The 12,419-nt window shown below is 42.6% G+C and overlaps 1 pseudogene; it reads right to left on the bottom strand.

Annotated features, from left to right (window-relative positions):
- LOC117494929 overlaps positions 1–12,419 on the bottom strand; it is a 53,753-nt pseudogene that overhangs the window by 3,493 nt on the left and 37,841 nt on the right.

Genomic DNA, 12,419 nt, shown 5'->3' with positions numbered 1-12,419 from the left:
TCCTCAGCAACAGAGTAGTTTGCATGAGCTGCTACCTTTAACTCCCACCAGTCCTCGTCCCTACCTGACGCTGTAGAGGATGTTCCCGTCGGGGTACACCCGCAGCATGATGTTCTCCATGGTGGTGTCGTGGATGAAGGAGCGCTTGGAGTGGACGAAGAAGACGTCAGGGACCCAGATCTTCTTCACGAGCCGAGAGTCAAACGTCCGGCTCTGATTGGTTCTGGACGGAAACGCCAGCCGCTCGTCCTTCCAGTAATGACGCAGGTACAGAGTTATGGTGAAGTCCTGCAGGACGCAAACAGACAGTGTTGATACATCTTATTGTGTGAGTAAACTTATGTCATGGTGCATCTATGTTTGTATATTAAAAGTAGTAGTAAAAGGCTTAAAATATAAAAGAAAATATGACTCTATTCAGGTAACTTGTAAGGATCCACTTATAATTTAAGAACTTACATGATTAAAATATGCTTTTGTGCGAATTTTCATTAAAACTCTCCGTAATCAGGTTTTGTCTGTTGAATCTTTTTCCATTAAAATGCTGTACACTGATCAGTTTCTCTGCCATGTTAACCAGTAGACAGAATATGTCTGAAGTCACTCCTAATCAGATGTCATTACCAATCATAAAAAAGCTGGAAATGAGGTGTAAGATGTTCAATATCCTCACCATGTTAACCTCAGAGATGCCATCGATACTTTCCACCTGCACATCGATGCCCACAGGGATGGCTCCACCTAAAACCACGTCATTAGTTTAAAAGTGAAAAACTGAAACTCATAAATCAGTGCAACAGCTCTTCTTGGAATGAGACTGTTCATCATAGTAGTCTTAAAGTAGTCTCTGTTCTCTCAACACCTGAGGGGTTTTGCAGAAACAGACAATTTGCAGTGTGTATTCAAGGTCATTAAACTACAAATTACTGCATGAGAGTTCACGCAACTGTCAGAATGGTTCCCCCGAGCAGAAGATAAGACTTGCAGGCTTCTCATGTTATTATGACAGAAAGATAGTATTTTCTCATTTAGAGTAACATTTCAATCAGTCAGCTGTCAGTGCTGTTATGTTAAAGAGGCCCTACTCTGCTATTGGGGTTTGTGTGTGTGTGTGTGTGTGTGTGTGTGTGTGTGTGTGTGTGTGTGTGTGTGTGTGTGTGTGTGTGTGTGTGTGTGTTGTGTGTGTGTGTGTGTGTGTGTGTTGTGTGTTGTGTGTGTGTGTGTGTGTGTGTGTGTGTGTGTGTGTGTGTGTGTGTGTTTCCCAAGTGTGTTATATAGGTTTTTGTGCATGTAAATTGTCAGCTGAGGCTAAAAAACCCAAACGCCTCCATTGGACTCCTTTGTTTACTTCAGTAACTTCCTAATTGGCTTGCGCTCCAACACATTGCACGTGATTGGACAGGCAGTACGAGAAAAATAAAGAGCTTTTCGAAAATTTAAAAATGTAAACATGTCACAGTAGAGGCACAATATCCAGATATGAACCTGAACATTTGCAAAATATGTCCTTTTTAGTTTCCCAGTGATACACCATGTTGATGTACAAGTTGTTTCAGAGGCTTTTTCAAACCAAAACATTGGATAAAACACGATTTCGGTGCAAGACAAATATCAGCATGTCCTCCAGCAGCTTCTGTCACAGCCTTACTTGGCCCTCGAAACCTTATTTTGGTCAAACACTGGTAGCAACATCCTTCACCACCAGCACACCACAGATATCAACATCTGTCCTCCACACTCCCACACTCCATCCGCCTCATTAGCAGATAGGCCTTGTTTAAAACTGAACTACCTGATTATTGCACACAAACAGAGCAGAAATAACCAAATAGCACTAACCCAAAAAAAAAAAAAGGGTTGCTGCTCCACCACAATGCAATCATGACTTGGCAAAGTTTGGGAAGAAGTTATTAAAGGACATTTGTAGAGCCTGTGACGCAATGATGTGGCCTTTTTTTTTTTTACGGAAAATATACTCTGCTTACTTAAGGATTTTTTCACGGTTGCGGCCTGCAGACTAAAGAGATCCTTCCTGACTTCACCACAAGCGTCGGCAAGGATTTTTTCCTAAACCCATAAACATTTCTCTGTAGCATGTTCTTTAGAGTTGAAAGAAGTGAAAGAACGAGAGGAATGCACCAGAGGAATGAGCCATCACAACTGTCAGCTAACAGCTCTGTTATTACCTCTGACGTTGTGAACTTTCACCCCTCACTGTATGCCGTTTTGGTGATTTATAGCTGAAATATGTCAAGATGTATAAGTTAAACTGGGTTAGAAGAGGCAACTGTAGGCCTTTTGATAGACTATTTTAAAGGTCCCATGTCATGGCCATTTCTACTGATCATAATTCCATTGTTGAGGTATACTAAAATAAATGTATATTGTGCAATTTTCCAAACTCACATTGGTTTCTCATACAGCATCTCTGTATAGTATGTGTATTCACTCTTTGTCCTAAACGGCTTGTTGGAGCTCCTTGTCAGGCCAACAGCCAGAAGTCCTGAAGATTTGAAGCTCATTCAAAGGGTTTGTAAGAATATTACTGGAGTAGGAAACAAAAGAAAGACATTTCTGCTAAAAAAGTAGTTTTTCTTTTATTAATTTAAGAAGAAATAAGAAAATTCCTTGAACTGCAGATTATTTATACAAATAAAACCTGTTATGGCCGTTTGCGAGATAGAGATCCATGAATATTAAGAATGGAAAAGCTAAATATTTCGTTCGCAGCCATCTTGAATTTTTCTAAGCATTGCCTTGACACACCCAAAAGGCCACTTCACTGTTGCCAGGGTAACACCTCATATCAGCGTATTCCGGAACCTTGAGTGATGTCATTCCGCTATTGGCTTTGAAATTCCCTTCGACATTCCAACCAGAGTTTGCAAATAGGACTAAAACGAATTATTCTTTTCACTCAACACAGACTTGGCGATCGGTCGACACGTACAGCACAGCTAGAATTTAGGACCAAAACATACCTTTTTTCCCCATTAGGATTCGAGTATACTGTCTATCTTACGATGTCTTCTTCAGAAAGCATGGCCTCCTGTGTATGGGATACCAATAGCGACTACGATAACATTAGTAAGGCGCTAGAAGCTATCAACGGAAAGTTAAAGTCCTGCGATCTTGAAGCTAACAGTATAAAGAACAAGTTGAACAGCTTTCCGTCTTTGGGGGAGAGATATGACAGCATGCAGGCAGCGGATCAAACTGCAAGGCAAAGATTAGCTTTCATTCAGAAAGAGGTTAAGTCGCTCAGAGAAAGGATCTTAAATAACAGCGATGTTGAAGTCCAGTTTAAAAATACCTTGGAGCGAACTGCCTCAATGCACGCTCTATGTGAAAAACTAAGTGTAAAAAGCGTTGCCCTGCAAAAAAAGCTGGAGGAAATCGACGTGATGAAAGCACAACAGGAAGCTGAATTAGCGAGGCAAACACAGCTCCGAAAAGAAATTGAAGGGATGCAGGCAGCTCTCATCAATTCTAATGCTTCGGAGGAAACAAAAAAAACACTAATACGGGTAACAGCGGAAACTCAATTTGAAAATAACGTCCTGAGTAGAGAACTTTTACAACTTAAGGAAAGACAAACTATTTTCAAGGTCCTGGATGACAAATACAACCAAGCAAAGGGAGAGAAACAGGACATTTGCCTGAAGAACCATACTTTACGACAGGACATTGAGAAAATGCACAAAGAGCTTGAGAACGAGATTGTAATCCAAGAGATGTTGGACGGAATGAACGCCTCAAAGGAAGAAGAGGGGCGTCAAAATGAGGCCTTACAGATAGAAAAGATCCAACTTGAAAAGAGGCTTCTGCGAGTCGAAGGTTTGAAGGAATCATACAATCTCACCAACGCTGAGGCCGACTCCACCCTCCAGCAAAATGAGGCTTTGCGAGAAAATATCAAAGATTTATGCCAAGAGCTTCAAAAGGAAAATGCCGCACAGGAGAAATTGGACGAAATGAAAAAATCAAAACAAGCCATGTGTCTTCAAAATGACACCCTGCAACAGGAAGCCTCAACGCTCAAAGAGAAGCTCCAGGTTTTGGAAGATTTAGAAGAGTCTTATAAGGAAGAACTAGTTCAGAAAAAGGCCTTCTCGCAAAAGAATAACCTGTTGCAGAATGGGATTGAGGATTTGACGAAAGCAGTCCAACATAAACAAGGTTTGCGCGAAGAATACGAGGCGATGAGAACATCTATAGATGCCATGAGCAGCGAGAAAGACACCCTGCAACAACAACTCGAGGATGTTAACAAACAAAATCTTAAGATGTTGGAGGACTTGCACGGAGAAGCATCCGACCGTGTGTATCTACTGCAGGAGGAAAATGTATCTTTGCAAGAGAGCATCAATGACATCAACGAGCAGATCAGGATGAGACTACACTTTAAGGGAGAGTTTGAACAATTGGAAGCCTCTGAGGAACCCCTCCAGGCAGAGAAAAGCGCGCTGAGTAAAACTCTCGCTGAAGTCGAGGAAAAATTTCTAAGTCAATCTGATTGGCAGCAAAAATACATAATTCAGAAGGGGCTGACGAACACCCTGAAGACAGAGATTGAAAAGACAGTGGAGGACATCACGTTTTTTCAAGGCCAGCTCAGAAGTCAGGATGAGTTTAAAGCTCAGTACAAATTCATGAAGACATTGAAAAAAGTAGCCTCAAAGCAGAATAACAACCTGCGCAAACATCTGAACAACGTGCAGAAAAAGTGTGGAAGCGAACACACTCTGCAGGAGAAGATCAGCGCCGTTCAGGAAGAAACCAGGACTCTCCAAAGCCAGAATCAGGAGCAACAAGACCAGATCAATACTTTGACAGACAAGCTCGGTTTGTACGACTCCCTGAGAGCCGGAAACAGCGCCACGACACAGGAGGGGGAGAACCTTCTGAAAGACCTCCAAGAGATCACAAAGGGAGTGAAGAGAAGAGCCCGGGAGGCAAGGAGATGAGGCAGCAAATAACAGCAGGTCCTCATCTTTAGCTATTAGTGTCAGGAAAGGGTTAACACCGGGAGCTCCGGATTTTTCCCGAATTTACCAATTTTCTTAATTTGGTAATGTCAAAAAAATGTACTTTCTTAAATTGTTAATTATTTTCTTTATCATGTAATAGTTGTTGCCAGCATAGTGAACCTAGTGGTGAAAACATATAAATGTCCAGTACGGGTCCCAAGCACATAGAAACTGCCATCTATGCTAACTTGCATTATGTTAAAAGTGACTTGGCTGATTTGGAACATTTTGGAGTGGGTTGGGCGTTATTGAGGATGCTGAATCCATTTCTGACATTTTCAGGATCAAGTTTGAACTAGAAAGTGGCATTAAAGAATCTTTTTGGAGGGAGGGGGGGATAAAGAAGTAAGAAGGGGGTGAGGAAGATGAACAGGTGGTTTCAGCGGGTGGTGTCACTTATCTTCTTCTCTAAGTAGTCATCAAAATAGCAAGGGAGGAAGGAGCTGAGGGACAGGGGGGATCAAGAAGGGGGGAGAATATTGAGTGAATTGTTGTTAATGTGTAATGTGTCATTGTGTACTTTGAAAGGTGCTTCGAAATAAAATGTATTACTATTATTAATATTAATATCATGTTTAAGACTTTTGTGAAACTTGGCTTAACACATTATTTTAAGAAAATAATTTGGAATCACGTGTGAAAAAAATAAAAGCAAAAATATATACCCAACATTTTGACTCATTTTTGAGAATTGTCTGCACACAGGAAATGAGCCGGTATCACAGATGTGAAAACATATTAAAATACATATTAACATCATAATTCTGTTATTATTTATTTTATTAGCACTACTACCCGGCATCTACATGACCCCACATACGATTATTGTCACTATGTAGAATATCATAATGCACATTTAGTTAAATTAGTTGGTATCAGTTACAAATAAGAAATACAGATAAGCCTGTATGGTATTTTGCTTCATATTTTACTGAGTTTTTTCTTTGATCTTTATTGTCAGCTTAAATCTGATTCAGTCTTTACTTAGATCTCAATAGATGACACATCTATTCTTTACATTTTGTCAAGCTACAGAAGTCGCTGCGCTTTTAAACTACCTAAAAATCTGTCCTCCACACTCCCACACTCCATCCGCCTCATTAGCAGATAGGCCTTGTTTAAAACTGAACAACCTGATTATTGCACACAAACAGAGCAGAAATAACCAAATAGCACTAACCCAAAAAAAAAAAAGGGTTGCTGCTCCACCACAATGCAATCATGACTTGGCAAAGTGTTACAAAGTGAGGTGCAGGTGAAAGAACGATACGTGGAAAGAGGGTTTTCTTGCAAAAATAGACAGGCGTTTTATTCTCAGCCTTCCACATTATTCCACAGAAATAAAAACTGCATGCCTGGTGCTGCGTTCACCAGCAAGGAACACACACCAAATGCCCCTTTCCCCTCTCTTCCCAACCACATTTATAGTAGACTGCCCGCCTTCCCAATCCAACCTGGCCAATCAGGTCATGGTTCTGAAAGCGGAGTGAAGGGTTAAATACAAAATTAAACACTGTGGTCTACATTTAATACTATCCTAAAGGCTTAAGTAAATTCGTAATTGCATCAACATAAACATTGTACCTTCAAAAACAACAAGGTCTGCTTAAAACGGATAGTTTTTAACCTAATTGACACTCATAAAATCCCTCATTTCCTGACCAATCACGTCCAAGACTCCGCCTACTCATACGGCACACATAAGGAGTACTTTGGAGGCGTGCTCCCCCTTTGAGCAGTGACACAAAATGGCTTCCAGGTCTGAACAAAGGAAATGGTGATTACTTTGTGATTGTGTGTTTTACAGACTGACAAATTAATTTAGATGCACTTTACTAGTTTTTCTATGTAAACTGTTTTTATAACTTTAACCGAAATAAAGACAACTCTGAAGAAACATGTACTACCTTTCTTAACAAACAAATTGTTAAGCCAAAATGTTAGTGAGGGAGTGTGTGCGCTTCATCACATTTCACACCTCCTCCCCCTCTGGCTTGCACGGGTCAGGCAAGCGAGAAAGATAGTCAGCTATTAGGTTATTCTTACCGGGACAATACTGTATGGTGAAGTGGTATGGCTGGAGGGCTAGGCACCAACGTAGAATCCTTGCATTCTGATGCTGCTTAGATTGCATCCACTTCAACGGTTTGTGGTCTGTCTGCAACACAAACTCTCTTCCAAGAAGGTAATACTTCAATGAATCTATAGCCCACTTTATAGCCAGTCCCTCTTTTTCCACGGTAGAGTATTTTTTTTCCCGGTCAAACAACTTCTTACTCAGGAACAGTATAGGCTTCTCTTCGCCAGGCTCTCCTTGGGCTAGCACTGCTCCTACTGTAGTCCAACACCAGAGGCATCAACTTGCACAAGAAATTGTTTTGTGAAGTCCGGGCTCTGCAACACAGGAGCTTGACAGATCTGCCTCTTTAATGCCTGGAAGGCATTTTCACACTCATCATTCCACACAACTTTTGTGGGAGATTTTTTTGTTAGATCAGTAAGTGGGGCAGCTAATGTAGCAAAGTGGGGAACAAACCTTCTGTACCACCCCACCAGGCCTAAAAAGGACCTCACTTGCTTCTTTGTCTGGGGTCTGGGTATTACCTGTATGGCTTTTATCTTCTCAACTTGTGGTCGTATTTGCCCACGTCCAACCAGGTATCCAAGGTATTTTACCTCCTCTTGAGCCCAGGAACACTTGTTGGCATTCAGGGTTAGCCCGGCTTCCTGTATCTTGCCCAACACAGCTTTAAGATGCTTCAGATGTTCTTCCCAGGATTCACTGTAGATTACCACATCATCCAGGTAGGCTGCTGCAAACCTGGTGCAATCATTAAGAACAAGGTCCATTAACCTTTGAAAGGTTGCAGGCGCTCCATGAAGACCAAAGGGTAGTACAGTGTAGTGAAACAAACCCATTCCTGGAATCTGAAAAGCTGTATACTCTTTGCAGGCTGGTTCAAGAGGCACCTGCCAGTAACCTTTACAGAGGTCTAAAGCTGTGATGTACTTAGCTTTCCCCAACTTCTCCAGTAGCTCGTCAATCCGTGGCATAGGGTATGAATCAAAACAGGAAATGCTGTTCAGCTTCCTCATGTCCGAGCAGAACCGAGGTTCAGTGGTGTTTTTCTTAGGAACAAGCACTATAGGATTTGACCACTCACTTCTAGATGGTTCAATGACTCCCATGTCCAACATCAACTCTACCTCCTTTCTCAGTGGTTCCATCATTCTTTCAGGAATTCTGTAAGGCCTCAGGCGAACAGGTTTAGTGTCCTTCAGTACAATGTTATGCTTTATCACATCAGTGCGTCCTGGTTTTTCTGAGAACAATGCTGGGAAGGATTGTTTAAGCTCACCCAGTTGATGCCACTGATCCAAACTCAGATGCTCCGGAGGGGCCTGGGGTTTACACTTCTCTCTGTGCGGCACCATGTCAGCCCCCTCTGCTTCCCACACGTCCTCCTCTTCCAGCTGGACATCTTGGATCATCAGAACATGTTCTCCACCTGCCTTCTGGTTTTTCCTGTCATGATATTCTTTTAAAAGGTTTACATGCAACAACTGTTTGCACTTTCTTTTATCAGCACAGAGAATTTCATAGGTCACAGGGCCTGCCTTTCGGGTTACTGTATAAGGGCCTTGCCACTTGGCTAGTAACTTACTTGGGCCGGTCGGGAGCAGTATCAAGACTTTCTGGCCAGCTTTCAGCTCTCTTTCACAAGCACGTTTGTCCTACCACACCTTCTGCTTACGTTGAGCTTCATGCATGTGTTCTTTGACCGTTTCTCTGTAACTGTCCAGTTTGTCTCTCATCTGCAGGAGAATGTAGGAGATGATGCTGTTGGTTGTTGTTGCCACTGCCTCACCAGCCACCCAGTTCTCCTTCAGCACGTCCAAAGGGCCTCTGACCTGTCTGCCATATAATAACTCAAAAGGGGAGAAACCCGTTGAAGCCTGTGGCACTTCTCTGTATGCAAACAAAAGGAACGGCAACCATTTATCCCAATCTTTGCCAGTATCATCAATACATTTTCTCAACATTTGTTTCAGTGTACCATTAAAACGTTCTACGAGACCATCAGTTTCAGGGTGGTATGGAGTTGTTCTGATCCCTTTAACACCAAGTTGTGAGTACAGTGACTTCATCAGATGGGACATAAAGTTTGTACCTTGATCTGTTAAGATCTCTTTAGGGATGCCAACTCTAGAGAATAGCTCTACCAAACACCGCACTATATGTTTGACCTGCATGGAACGCAGTGGATAGACATCTGGATATCTGGTGGCGTAGTCACAAATAACCAGGGCAAACCTGTGACCCTTGCTACTCTTTGGCAGAGGACCAATTATATCCATGGCTATTCTTTCATAAGGTACACTCATTATTGGTAATGCTTGTAGAGGGGCTCTGTTTGAAAGTTTGTTAGGAGCTACAACCTGACACTCATGGCACGTTTTACAGTAATCAATTACCTCTCTGTATAATCCTGGCCAATAGAAACGCTGAGCAATGCGATCATAAGTTTTTGCCTGTCCCAGATGCCCAGCCCATGGCACAGTATGACCCACATGCAGGATTACTTGGCGAAACTCTTTTGGAATGACTAGCCTAGGTTTCTCTCTGTCTGCCAAATACAAAAGATTGTCTTTTATGATGAAGGGATCCCCAATTAGATTTTTCAGCCCCCCTGTGGTTGCATCTTCATCCCCATCTACTTTGCATGCTTTTGCAAATAGAGTTTTTAGAGATGGGTCATTCTCCTGACTCTCTCTGAAGTTATCTGGGATTTGCCATTGGGGCTCGATGAGGGGAGTTACAGGGAGAGTATGCTCAGGGCATTTAGCCTTATCGTGATTTCTGTTTTTCTCTTGACGGCGCTGCCGCCTTGTTTTCTTAAGCTTACCACCCCCTTCACATAAATCATCATCTGCATCTGGTAAAGGTTCTAACCCCTTAGCCATAGAGCGCGTAGCTACATAGGAGTACGCTAGTGAGTTTTGCTGTACCAAGTGGTCTAAGATTGGCAAATCATCCCCAAGGATCACGTCATAAGCTAGGTGCTCTAACACACCAACAGTTAGCACAAAGGCTTGTCCTTCAACCACAATGGTAACATCCGTAGTTGGGTAATCCTTTTTACATCCATGAACACAGGTGATATTTACACTGCCATCACAATCAGTTATTGCATTGCCAAGTAAGCTGGACTTCACCAAGGTTTGTGAACTACCAGTGTCAGCTAGGGCTTTCACTGCTTGACCATTTACGGTGACAACTACCACATGTCTATGTGGAACAATTCCACTATCAGTTACATTAGCATGGTCATCACTTTCTGCACGGGGTACTGAACACAGCTCAACCGACTTAGACTTTCTTACTGGACACAATGAAGCCTTGTGTCCAGGTTGCTGACAATAGTAACATATAAAGTTTGTTTTTAAGTTTGCATATGCAGGTTTCTTACCAACCCCAGTGTCCATGCTCTCAACAGCTGGCCATCTGTGAGGTTTGCCCTCCCCATACCTTGGCTTCCCAACAGTCACTCTTTTCTTTGAAGGTTCCCTGTGGGCCGCTGCATACCGTTCTGCCAGATCTGCTGCTTCTTCTCCTGTCTGGGGATTGTGCTCCTTGACCCAGGTGCGGACGTCTGGATGAAGCACACGGAGGTACTGCTCCAAAACGATGGTTTCTCCCATCTCCTCCTTAGTACGGCTGCTCGGTCTCATCCATCTTTTGTAAAGCCCCTTAATACGGTTGTAGGTTTCTCTTACAGTCTCTCCCACCGGCAAAATGGTGCTCCGGAACCGCTGTCTGTAAGTCTCTTCAGTAACATTAAACTTCATTAACACAGCTGCTTTAATGGCGTCATAAGACTCGGACTGTTCCTCATCCATTCCAGCATAGGCCTCAAGAGCTCTTCCTGTCAACAAGGTTACCACTCTGGGTGCCCACTCAAATGGCTGCCACCCCCATGTTCTGGCCATCTGTTCAAACCGAACAAAAACACTTTCTGGGTCTTCACCTTCTTTGAACTCAGGTATTCTTGGCTCACTTACATAGGGCCTTGCTGTCCGGATTGGTGGATCATTATCCTGCAGAGGCTGGATAGGCCAATCTGATAAGGAGACAGGCCTGCTAGTTTGCAGTGGATTGCATTTTCCATGTGGCCCAGCTTTTAGCAGGTGTGTTGAGGTTTCAGCTTGTAGCCTTGGATTATCAGGACGTATTGAATAGGGATACTGTTGAACAGGGTGCTCATAGTGTACTTCTGAGTCCCTCATTGACTTTGAAACCATAGGTGCGTTCACACCGGAGTACTTTGGTGTACTTTTCCCACAATAGTTCATCAGAACTACGATATATTTGCGTTCACACCAAAAAGCCCCAGGAACTAAAGTAGCTCAACTTAGTTCTTCAGACCCGCTTTTCAGGCCCTGCTAGAGAGCAGGGACTGTCGTGGGAGAAAGTAGTTCCTACGTCTGATTGGCTGTGCGGAATGCAAACCACGCCCGTTTGACTCTGAATTTTTTGTTGTAAGCGGCCATTGTATTTCCTCGCTTCGCAGCACACCCGAAGAGATTCCTTTTGTGAAAGCAGTTATTATAGCAACACTAAATAAATCAATTGGAGCGGTGGAGTGATTAGGATGTGTCTGCGCTTCTGGCGATTTACTCGGTGGACGTGAAGCGCCACATTCAGAAGCTTCTACTGAATGCAGTTTCTGTGGCTCTGCAAAGTTAGCAGACCTGGCAAAGTCATGTCGGGACGACTACCAAGGTAAAATAAAATACATGCACTGCACTGTTTTAATCTGCACAATACTGGTCTTAGATGTACTTTTATTTGCTCAGTAGATCGAGCTAGCCATGCTAGAACTTGCTAACGTTAGGTCCAAGCTGGCTAATAACATCTAGCTAGCTAGCTATTCTCATCCATGCCCGCTATGAACACGTTTTGACTTGTGAATAAGTGTGCAATGTTCTGTAATTTGCTTCACTAACTCATGGCACTAATCGTGTGTCTCAGGCGAGGTGTTTCTCTCAGGATTAGAAACTAGTTTTCCCCTCCGGGATAAAAACGATAATATAACGTTAGCAATTAGCATGCTAGCTGGACATAATGCTACCTCTGTGGCTAATGCATAGAGGTAAACAATAGATTGTAGTTGCTATAATTTCAAGTAATTTGCAACATTCATTCTACATGTTAATGGTAAAAGCTTAAACAGTTGATTACCTGCATGCCACAAAGACTGATGTTCTAATATTTTTGCACATTGAAGTAGAAATGTAATTGAAATTCTATTTACTGCCTAAACATTGTTCCTTGTCACAGTATTATCCTAAATAGTTTGACCTTGTTTCCTCAGAAGGCTTCTCAGA

The sequence above is a fragment of the Trematomus bernacchii genome, unplaced genomic scaffold, assembly GCF_902827165.1.
Source record: "Trematomus bernacchii unplaced genomic scaffold, fTreBer1.1, whole genome shotgun sequence".
NCBI classification, from domain to species: domain Eukaryota; kingdom Metazoa; phylum Chordata; class Actinopteri; order Perciformes; family Nototheniidae; genus Trematomus; species Trematomus bernacchii.
This window is presented reverse-complemented; position numbering and strand designations above follow the sequence as displayed.